This window comes from Homarus americanus, unplaced genomic scaffold (assembly GCF_018991925.1).
Source record: "Homarus americanus isolate GMGI-L3 unplaced genomic scaffold, GMGI_Hamer_2.0 scaffold6317, whole genome shotgun sequence".
NCBI classification, from domain to species: domain Eukaryota; kingdom Metazoa; phylum Arthropoda; class Malacostraca; order Decapoda; family Nephropidae; genus Homarus; species Homarus americanus.
The window spans coordinates 5942562-5951089 of NW_024730668.1; positions in this window are offsets into that span (position 1 = coordinate 5942562).

Genomic DNA, 8528 nt, shown 5'->3' on the forward strand with positions numbered 1-8528 from the left:
CAAATTGTTATTTTCCCCGAGAATTAAAACCTCACCATCGGACACACGATTTGGCTAGGTTAGGATCCCACCAAATACAGTGACAAAAATGTAAATTTCTTGTCAAAAAATAAACTGCAACTTTACAGTAAAGTTCCCAAAATGTCTCAAAAGCTAATATTTTACTACAAACTGTAATTTAACCACAAATAAAAAGTACCACATTCTTATAACCAAATTTTTTTACTTCAATTAAAGAAAAAAATCTTTCCCAAAATAAATATGACCCAAAATCCCACCTTGGTTAATATATAGGACTAACCCGCCATAGTGCCGATGCTGCTGTATCATCTCACGTCCAGAAAATGTCTCAAATATCACCGTATAGTAAGTTTTTTCTGTTTAATATACCGGGGAAGTTAGGTTAGGTAGGTTTGTTTGGTTAGGTCTGTCCTTCATAACCACAAATGTTAAGTAGCGTTTATTTAAAAAACATCCATTTACTAACATTACCACAAACAGTGACCACTATAATATAACAAAAGTAACTTGACAAAATTATCAAAAAATTATCCTAAAAGTAAAAAACTACTGAAAAGTAACAATTCCAAAACGTAAAGTGACATAAACTCCACATGTAACAAGACTTATCAAACGTAAAAGTAACAAACTCCACAAGTAACAAAACTTATCAAAGGAAAAAGTAACAAACTCCACAAGTAACAAAACTTAACAAAAGAAAAAGTCACAAACTCCACAAGTAACAAAACTTACCAAACATAAAAGTAACAAATACTCAACAGGAAAGTAATACAATACCTCAAACTATCAAACTATTTCCTTAACATTGTTCCATTGACAATTTCCTCCAGTAGTTTACATTAATAAGCAGCAGCAGTTATTGGTCCACTTGCCTTCACCGCCTACCTGTTAATTAATACCTACACCACACACCTGCACCATAAACACACTATATACCTGCACCACAAACACACACTATACCTGCACCACAAACACACACTATACCTGCACCATAAACACACTATATACCTGCACCATATACCTACACCACACACCTGCACCATAAAAACACTATATACCTGCACCATATACCTACACCACACACCTGCACCATAAACACACAATATACCTGCACCATATACCTACACCACACACCTGCACCATAAAAACACTATATGCCTGCACCGAAAACCTACACCACACACCTGCACTATACCTAGTTGGTCCCAGATGGGCCTAGTTAGTCCCAGATGGGCCTAGTTGGTCCCAGATGGACCTAGTTGGTCCCAGATGGGCCTAGTTGGTCTCAGATGGGCCTAGTTGGTCCCAGATGGGTCTAGTTGGTCCCAGATGGGCCTAGTTGGTCCCAGATGGGCCTAGTTGGTCCCAGATGGGCCTAGTTGGTCCCAGATGGGCCTAGTTGGTCCCAGATGGGCCTAGCTGGTCCCAGATGGGCCTAGTTGGTCCCAGGTGGGCCTAGTTGGTCCCAGATGGGCCTAGTTGGTCCCAAATGGACCTAGTTGGTCCCAGATGGGCCTAGCTGGTCCCAGATGGGTCTAGTTGGTCCCAGATGGGCCTAGTTGGTCCCAGATGGGCCTAGTTGGTCCCAGGTGGGCCTAGTTGGTCCCAGATGGGCCTAGTTCAACCAGTGTGACCGACAACCACAGAGATGGCTGGATAGCTTCAACCATAGGTTGGATGTTTATATGAGCAATAGGGGCTGGGTGGACTGCCCAGTATGGCCCGCTGTAGTTTCCTCCATTCTTATGTTCTACTGTACTGTGTCTAGTTAACACGGCCATACATAATGTTAACTTACCACGAGGGAGGGAGGAAGGCCCACAAATTAACATTTACTAACAAAATTAACAACAATAAACAAGACGTCCACCTTGGTTGATGTTGACACGCTACACCTTGTCCGATTCTCTCTCTTATCTTTCAGTAACTACAAGTTTTCATTATTAACACTATAATAAAGTATTTTATTTATACATTTTACATAATATAAATAAATTATACTTTAATCATAAGGTTTTATTATTGATAAACTCCCGCTAATAGATATATATTAATATTAACTAAACTTAAGTCAATAGCTGGAGAACCGAATAGCTTGACAACATTTACAAATACACTAAAATAAATTTAAACAATAACTTTTATTATTTAACTATTTAAACAATAACATTTATTGTTTAACTATTTTAAGATTATTTATTAATATTTTATTAATATAAAACACTATATATAAGCTTACGACACCATAATAAACTCGCTATTTTAACTATTCATAATATTATTAACGGTAACTATTAGTCTAAAACTACATAATTATTCAGCAACAATTATTAAACAATAACTAAGTATAATATAAAAAGTAAATAATAATCAACTACCAATTATATCATTATCAAGTCCATCTTGAATGATGAGTACCTCTCACTATCATGTCCTGTTGGCCTGAGACACACCTGAGAAGAGTGTTTGACTACCTCTCACTATCATGTCCTGTTGGCCTGAGACACACCTGAGAAGGGTGTTTGACTACCTCTCACATCATGTCCTGTTGGCCCTGAAGACACACAAGGAAAGGTGTTTGACTACCTCTCACTATCATGTCCTGTTGGCCTGGGGCCTTACACCTGAGAAAGGGTCTTTGACTACCTCTCGCTGTGTCATGTCCTGTTGGCCCTGAGAGACGCACCTGAGAAGGGTGTTGACTACTTCTCACTATCATGTCCAGTTGGCCTGGACACACCTGAAAAGGTGTTGGCTTCCCTCTCACTATCATCCTGTTGGCCTGGGAGACACACACCTGAGAAGAGTGTTTGAATACCTCTCACTATCATGTCCTGTTGGCCTGAGACACACCTGAGAAGAGTGTTTGAAAACCTCTCACTATCATGTCCTGTTGGCCTGAGACCCACCTGAGAAGGGTGTTTGAGTACCTCTCACTATCATGTCCTGTTGGCCTGAGACACTCCTCACAAGGGTATTTGAGTACCTCTCACTATCATGTCCTGTTGGTCTGAGACACACCTCAGAAGGGTGTTTGAGTACCTCTCACTATCATGTCCTGTTGGCCTGAGACACACCTGAGAAGAGTGTTTGAATACCTCTCACTATCATGTCCTGTTGGCCTGAGACCCACCTGAGAAGGGTGTTTGAGTACCTCTCACTATCATGTCCTGTTGGTCTGAGACACACCTCACAAGGGTATTTGAGTACCTCTCACTATCATGTCCTGTTGGCCTGAGACACAGCTGAGAAGGGTGTTTTGAGTACCTCTCACTATCATGTCCTGTTGGCCTGAGACACACCTGAGAAGGGTGTTTGAGTACCTTTCACTATCATGTCCTGTTGGCCTGAGACACACAAGAGAAGAGTGTTTGAGTACTTCTCACTATCATGTCCTGTTGGCCTGAGACACACCTGAGAAGGGTTTGAGTACCTCTCACTATCATGTCCTGTTGGCCTCAGACACACCTGAGAAGAGTGTTTGAATACCTCTCACTATCATGTCCTGTTGGCCTGAGACACACCTGAGAAGAGTGTTTGAATACCTCTCACTATCATGTCCTGTTGGCTGTAGACACACCTAAGAAAGGTTGTTTGAATACTGCCTCTCACTATCTCATGTCTTGTTGGCCTAGAGACACACATGAGAGGGTTTAGTACCTCTCACTATCATGTCCTGTTGGCCTAGAGACACACACCTGAGAGGTTTGACTACCCCTCTGCTATCATCTTGTTGGCCTGAGACACACACCTAGAAGGGTGTTTGAATACCTCTCACTATCATGTCTTGTTGGCCTGGGAACATACACCCCTAGAAAAGGGTGTTTGGGGCCTCTCACTATCATGTCCTGTTGGCCTTAGACACACCTGAGAAGGGTGTTTGAGTACCTCTCACTATCATATCCTGTTGGCCTGAGACACACCTGAGAAGGGTGTTTGAGTACCTCTCACTATCATGTCCTGTTGGCCTGAGACACACCTGAGAAGGGTGTATGAGTACCTCTCACCATCATGTCCTGTTGGCCTGAGACACACCTGAGAAGGGTGTTTGATTACCTCTCACTATCATGTCCTGTTGGCCTGAGACACACCTGAGAAGGGTGTTTGAGTACCTCTCACTATCATGTCCTGTTGGCCTGAGACACACCTGAGAAGTGTTTGAATACCTCTCACTATCATGTCCTGTTGGCCTGAGACACCTGAGAAGAGTGTTTGAATATCTCTCACTATCATGTCCTGTTGTACACATGTTCTACAATATTGGGGTTGTAATAAAATATTCAGCAATAGTTTAAATACTTATATCTCATTCTGTAAGATATTTATGTTTGGGGAACATCATGGCCAAATGTATACAGTTATACAGCCCTTTAATTGTTCACTTAATACTAGGGTTTACTTCTTAACTTAGGGTCGCTGCCACCAGACCGCAGGACAGTATGTGTAGTTGTTCTTTGGGGAGCTGGCAAAGAAGTCTAGCAGTGTGAGTTTAGTCTAGCAGTGTGAGTTAAGTCTAGCAGTGTGAGTTTAGTCTAGCAGTGTGAGTTTAGTCTAGCAGTGTGAGTTTAGTCTAGCAGTGTGAGTTTAGTCTAGCAGTGTGAGTTTAGTCTAGCAGTGTGAGTTTAGTCTAGCAGTGTGAGTTTAGTCTAGCAGTGTGAGTTTAGTCTACCAGTGTGAGTTTAGTATAGCAGTGTGAGTTTAGTCTAATAGTGTGAGTTTAGTCTAGCAGTGTGAGTTTCGTCTAGTAGGTTGAGTTTAGTCTAGTAGTGTGAGTTTAGTCTAGTAGTGTGAGTTTAGTCTAGCAGGGTGAGTTTAGTCTAACAGTGTGAGTTCAGTCTAATAGTGTGAGTTTAAGCTAGTAGTGTGAGTTTAGTCTAGCAGTGTGAGTTTAGTCTAGCAGTGTGAGTTTAGTCTAGCAGTGTGAGTTTAGTCTAGCAGTGTGAGTTTAGTCTAGCAGTGTGAGTTTAGTCTAGCAGTGAGAGTTTAGTCTAGCAGTGAGAGTTTAGTCTAGCAGTGTGAGTTTGGTCTAGGAGTGTGAGTTTAGTCTAGCAGTGTGAGTTTAGTGTAGCAGAGTAAGTTTAGTCTAGCAGTGTGAGTTTAATCTAGCAGTGTGAGTTTAGCCTAGCAGTGTGAGTTTAGTCTAGTAGTGTGAGTTTGTGTTTTTCATTAATCAAAGTTGAGGGTGGAAGGAAGGGTGAAACACCAACCAGTAGTTTTAACTAATTATTTTAGACATAATAAAAATACTGCACTCTGTGACAATACAAAAATAGTTGACCTTCCCCAAGCAATTAAGGTCACAGCACCACACAAACATAACTGACCTTCTCCCACAAATGAAGGTCTCTTCTTCTCCATACAAAATAACTGACCTTAATGCTATCAGTACACACACTTAACATTATATACACAGACAATGGTATAATACAACATACAACAGTACCTTGAGTTCTCCCTTAATACTATCAGTACACACACTTAACATTATATACACAGACACTGGTATAATACAACATACAACAGTACCTTGAGTTCTCCCTTAATACTATCAATACACACACTTAACATTATATACACAGACACTGGTATAATACAACATACAACAGTACCTTGAGTTCTCCCTTAATACTATCAATACACACACTTAACATTATATACACAGACACTGGTATAATACAACATACAACAGTACCTTCAGTTCTCCCTTAATACTATCAATACACACACTTAACATTATATACACAGACACTGGTATAATACAACATACAACAGTACCTTCAGTTCTCCCTTAATACTATCAGTACACACACTTAACATTATATACACAGACACTGGTATAATACAACATACAACAGTACCTTCAGTTCTCCCTTAATACTATCAGTACACACACTTAACATTATATACACAGACACTGGTATAATACAACATACAAATTACCCCTTCAGAGTGTTTACTGTGACACTACCCAATAGAAAACTTAGATACTCCCTTAGTGCGGTGAGTGTGAACGTTATGCAGCTGTAATAAGAGTCACAAGAGATTATAGGGACCTGTACTAATGTATGCAGTACACAGTATTTACATAAAACTCTATATTCATGTCCACAAAATTAATGCCATTCTTGTAGCAATCATTTTTTTAAATACCATTGTTAGATAAACACATGCCAGTACTATTAGGAAAAGTTGTATATAAGAACAGCAAATATCTAAATACTGTATGTTAATTTAACCAAGTCTTCTGCTTAACATGATCAAAAAACAAATTTTAACCCAGAGTTTGGCATTTCAGCATTGGCTACTTTAAGAAAATGACTGTCCAAGGATGAATTGATATATAACCAAGAAGAGTTACCTAACTAAGGCACAAGATGCTAACTGAACAATATATTAAACATGATATTATATACAGTTAAGAGGTGTTAAAGTTCATCTGCCCCATAACACCAGCTACTATATATGAACCCTAACCATTATTTACCAGACAATGGTACCATATATCTGTAAGTGATGAAAGAATATATTTAAAACATGAATCAAAACTACCAACCATTTTAGTCAAGATAAAATATCAAAATATCTCGTCAGAGTTGAGCAAAACTTATCAAATATTTACGTACAATTTCAACAGAGATTGAAGAGTTTCCGTGAGATAATGACAACACCTTGACTATAACAAATGGTCTACCACCACTGTACTACTTTACCAAGATGATTTACTACCTGCATTAATGTACGTACTTGTGATAAAACTTACGTCTCGTGTAAATAAAGACAGACGTACACAGTTGACACAACTATTGATGCACAAATTATAGTAAATGAGAGTTCATCTCTGTTCACCACAACTTATCCAGTCAAGATGAAATTTTGAGCACATAGATGACAAGTTTAACCTTTGTTCACGACTGTACTGTAAATAACATTATTAAAAAGGCTGATTAAACAAAATGGAGTATTATTATGAGTGATATTTAACCAACACCAAATGTCTACACTAAGGCCATGGTAGAAGTATCATTGCAATTCCCTCCACCAATTGTCATGATCTACCTACCCAGCACTACGAACCACGCCATCTATTGTCCTGATCTACCTACCCAGCACCACGAGCAACGCCATCTAGGGACGAAACACGAGTATGACTCGTCTTAGTTACCACTCCCGGGTTTCCCTTCTCCATATCCTGGTTGTTGCGTCACCTCCTCAAAGTCTTCTTTGTCAGCTCCAATTCGAGGAGAGAGCACTACACTCTGGGAAGTGACCACAGGATCACCCATCCTCTAGACCTACGGCACAGTGACTACCTACCGTCTTCTACAATACTCAGCCTTACTCGTCAGCCATCTCAGCTCCTCACTTAAGTATTTGTAATCTTGTATTGCCTCTCCCACCTCCACCTTGCTTCACTATTGTTTTATGTTGTATTAATATGTATATACTGTTAATGTTTAGGTTAAGTATGGTTAAGGGTAATTTATAGGAAGCTGAATATTTTGTTAAGGAATTTGTGGTACTTTATTATACACAACAAAAACTCGCATCCTTTGTCTACCCTTTTATAGTCCGATTGTCTTTGTTTTTTGTTTTTGTTGCCTGTTGGGATCTGGGTAGACTTTTAACTATATTCTAAATCCCCAACTCGTAACAAATGGCGACCGTGACAGGACACGACCTTAAGTACCATATTCCTTCCTCCCTTGTAACTCCTTGTTAATTATTCCTCCCAGTCACTTCTGTTCACAATTGCTTTACGGTGGTTTAAAGTTTCCTTCATATGTGTGTGCATATATTGGTATTATCGTATAGTAAGAGTGACAGACGTAGGATATTAGGTTCCAAGTGTCATAAGGCTTACCTGATATTACACGTGACAGTCGTGTAGTAAGTCTTATCGAGTGTAGGGAAGAATCCGGATCTGTTTAATGCCGTACCCTAGCTCCAGAGTAGGCTGTTCCATAGTCACTAGTTTAGGGTGAAGTGATATCTTGGGACGCCCCGCTCTACCAGGACCCCATAATTATAAAGCCTCCATTATTGTTCTTCTCATTATCTCATTCGGGGTCAATCATACCAAACTCAAGGGTTATTAATCCGGATCTTTATATAAAATGTCGTAATACGCCCTTCCTCTTTCAAGTATCTCAGGGTTGTTAATCCGGATCTTTATATTAATGCCGTAATACGCCCTTCCTCTTTCAAGTATCTCAGGGTTGTTAATCCGGATCTTTATATAAATGCCGTAATATGCCCTTCCTCTTTCAAGTATCTCAGGGTTGTTAATCCGGATCTTTATATTAATGCCGTAATACGCCCTTCCCGTTTCAAGTCTCTTATCCTTATCTAAGGATATTCTCAGAAGAACAATATTCATAAGTGTAATTTCCCTAGGTATAACTTGGGTAGTTTCCGGGACTTTCTGGTTATCCACTGCCGTGATATTTTCTACGGTAATCCACTTATCTTATCCTTTTGACCATTAATTAATTTATCTAGGTTTTCTT